At 42.0% G+C, this 3,548-nt stretch overlaps 1 long non-coding RNA gene across 1 annotated transcript; it reads left to right on the top strand.

Moving 5' to 3' along the window:
* The first annotated feature begins 1,366 nt into the window (after positions 1 to 1,366).
* LOC116322083 lies at positions 1,367 to 2,582 on the top strand. The gene is made up of 2 exons (XR_004199605.2): positions 1,367 to 1,522; positions 1,993 to 2,582. It is a non-coding gene; the product is annotated as an uncharacterized LOC116322083 (long non-coding RNA).
* Positions 2,583 to 3,548: the final 966 nt, after the last annotated feature.

Below are 3,548 nucleotides of genomic sequence, written 5' to 3'. Positions count from 1 at the left end.
GGAGAGGACAACTACGGAAACCCAGCGGGGTCATGGGTGAAGCTTTCGCATTTTTGACAGCGAGATGCCACTGGGGGCGCTGTTTATTTTGAACCATGACAGCAGAAAGAAAGACATTGCTATAAATTATTACGCATAAATTACATTTCATGTATATAGAATATGGAGTGGTGCTCATCACTTATGCCTCACTGGGGTTCAAATCTTGATATTTAGGCCCCTTAAAGACCTTATAGTAACTTTTTACTCCAACAAAGCACTTTGCTCTTGTGGTTCATAGCATATTTAGACGTAGAATGGGAGGCAGAGCCTTCAGCCTTCGGGCCCCTCTTCTGTGAAACCAGCTGTGAGTCCGACACCCTCTCTACTTTTAAGGCTTAAAACGTTCCTTTTGACAAAGCACATTGTTAGGGCTGGAGCAGGTGACCAGGTAGGTGGACTCCCATGATCCATTGAGTGTTTCCACAGCAGTCTTTGTGTTTTCCTTCCCACTGTCTCTTGTCATATGACAGCTGGAATAGGCTCCGGATAGATCTATCTATTTATAGATAAATAGATCTATCTATAATAATTATCTATAATTATAATGTTTGTGTAGTATTCACCTTTTCCAGTTGAGTTTAGTACTATGGTTAACAAATAGTCTATTTCCGTTATATAAAATGTCTTTATTAGAGTGTGATGTTTGTTCTACCAGATTAAATTCAGTAACTGATACAATCATGACATATTAACTTAAAGTTCTTGAAATTCAGAATGAGAAGGAAAAACTTCCTTTTACTGCAGTACAAGGAAGTTTTTCCTTCTCATTCTGAATCTCCACGGATGCTGAACCTTTTATTAATCTGGTTAATAATTGGCTCAAATAATAATTTTGTGTTTATGTTTCATCTTTACACAATACACAGTCCCCACATATGAGATGGTATAACCTGTAAATCATGTGTGAGGGATAAATTAGTGTCTGAAAGTGAGACGAGAAATTGGTTCTTATCATTTATCCTCAAACGGTATTTAATTTGACCTGCAAAGATAGAAATGGGGAGCCTGGACAGCCTTGTTTTAATCACTCTATTGAGAAAGCTTTACTGAGCTATTTCATGCATTATCTAACGCTCTCACTCAAAAAAGAACACTGTAAATTAATGATCAATGCATCAAAGACCACATAGAAAACAGGGAATAGTGCAGTAGTATGGCAGCTATATCTCTAATTTATTTAATATGCATTAAGTAATTTTACTATTCATTTGTTTTTATTTCTTATCCGGTTGACTATAACGCAAAATGCATATTTCGTAGCTAAGTAAAAGTAAATATCATTTGTTGCAGAATGATACATAAAGGCAGGTGTTTTGGGGTGGTTGATGACGTCAGTGGGAGGTATAAAAAAAGCAAAGGCTTGGTCCCCTGTTTCATTCACGTTTTCTCTACCAAGAAGAACAGAATCCCCTCCATCATGAAGAAACTGTGCGTCGCAGTCGTCGGAGTTTTGCTGCTGGCTTTCCATCTCACATCACAGGTCAGTTTGATCCTTACCTCTTTTTTTCTTTTTTGTTTCTTCATACTTTCACTAACCTTTTGGGGTATGGTGGGAATCAGCTATGGCCAACGGAATTTGTTTACGCATGAAACGCTGTAATGGCGCAGATGAGCTAAATGTTCAATTAGGGAGCTTAAAACGTTGTGCTGGGAGTGCATCTATGATCTCGTATGTTTAGGGTTAAAGTCATGAATATAAAAATCAGTTTGTCCCCTGCAGAACAGACGGCGGCAATAAGGATACAATGCCAAACTTCTAGAAGAGTCGGGCTAGGTCTTCAACAGAGGCTTTAAAGCTCTTATCTTAAATTTTTTTTCCAAATTAAAATGGAAACGAAATGACTCCAGACGCTGAATTGTGATTAACTTTCTCCCTCGCACGTTAAATTCTGGTTTAAAAATGAAATCACCCGGACTGAATCATCTTAATTAAATACAAATGTGTTTCAGGTGGCCCTGGCGAATAACGGCACGAATCCGGACAACACAAACATCACCACCCCGAGTTCCACGGGGGCTGGTTGTAGGACTACCGCCGCCTTCATGCTGCTGCTCCCCCCGCTGGCTCTGACCGCTCTTCTCCTCCACAGGTCCTGACCGAGTGGACTGACCGCGCTGGACACAAAAGCAGCACAGGTTGCACTGTGGATCCAATGCTGGCTTAGTCTAAATACATTAATCTCTCAATCCACCCACCCACTCAAAAACCACCAAAAACGCGTTTTGGAATTACATTTTCAGTGCTGGGTGGGAAAACTTGTCTAAAGGCGACGCTCACTTTGAAGCATTCTGCTCGTTCTATCCTCTGCACTGGCTCTGCATGGTCTCTGAAAACTACTTTGGCACCACACCGGTCCTCCTATCCTGCGTGCAGTGGGAGAACACCTCAGACTCGTGTGCAGTGACCATCTTCGATTCTGGTTTCATTCGCCTGAACATGATTTGTAAAGGAGCTAAATTTGTAACCACTGTGCTTTTAGGGTGTGACTTGAACTGTTTATTTTTATGTAGATTAAATAAAGCTATAAATTGTGAGACCACATGGCTGACCATTTCTTTCCTGCTTTGAGTGTTTAACGTTTTCAGGCTAGACTATAGAGCCATCAAATTAAAACTGAATAAAGGTGGGTCAGCTGAGAATGAAGGGAATCAGATCAAGTGTCCACAACTGCTGGCTCTGCTTCAAACTCAAAGGCTGGATGAAGGGGAACGAATACACTGAAGGGGTGTGGCCTAATTCTCAACTGGCTTTAGCTGCATGTTTATTTTACTTTAGTTAAAGCACAAATTACATCTGGAGGTGTGTGGGGCACTGACATTTCTGAAGCGGTTTCCTTCGTCCACAATCTGGCAACAGTATCACACAAAGCAAGCCGCTGGTGGCATTTTAATAACTGACCAAGCGCAAGTAAATGAAGGGCTGCCGAGGCCTTCCTCCACCTATTGCAGTGGGCTTAGCTATAAAGGAGCCGCCTGCTTATATGTGAAGGTCGGCGGCGGGATGGAATTTACCTGAGCCCCCCCCCCGATTTGGGTGGGAATTCCCCCTTTGATCACAAGACAAAGGCAACATTGTCCAGCTCATTCTCTGCTAAATTCAGATCAGGATCTACTTCAGGTGCTGCAGCTTCAACTGCATGAACATTTTTCCTTGATCTTCACATTTTCTCCTCTTCCTGCTTTATAATCCAAAACCCGAAGAGGTCACATTCACCACCGAGGTGTGACCACTTAAGTCTCTCATCCTCCCATTTCTTACCATCTGGAACAAAAGCAGAAACCTGAGTTCAGGTAAAGTGTTTGGTCACTTGTGGGAAAGGTGGGTGAGGGGGAAAGGTGAAGGCAGAGTTGAGCTATTCAGCCACTTCTCCTGTTCCCAGGCTCTTTCCTGAGCAGCAATATGCACTCAAAACTTGGATGTTGAAACAAATGGAAACCTTTGAGGCTGAAAAATGACAAAAATGTGTCAGGACTCAATGTACTGCTGTTCCTCTAACAACCGGCTC

Source organism: Oreochromis aureus, linkage group 19, assembly GCF_013358895.1.
Source record: "Oreochromis aureus strain Israel breed Guangdong linkage group 19, ZZ_aureus, whole genome shotgun sequence".
Classification (NCBI taxonomy): Eukaryota; Metazoa; Chordata; class Actinopteri; order Cichliformes; family Cichlidae; genus Oreochromis; species Oreochromis aureus.
Note: the sequence above shows the minus strand (reverse complement) of the source record. Positions and strands in the feature narration are given on the sequence as shown.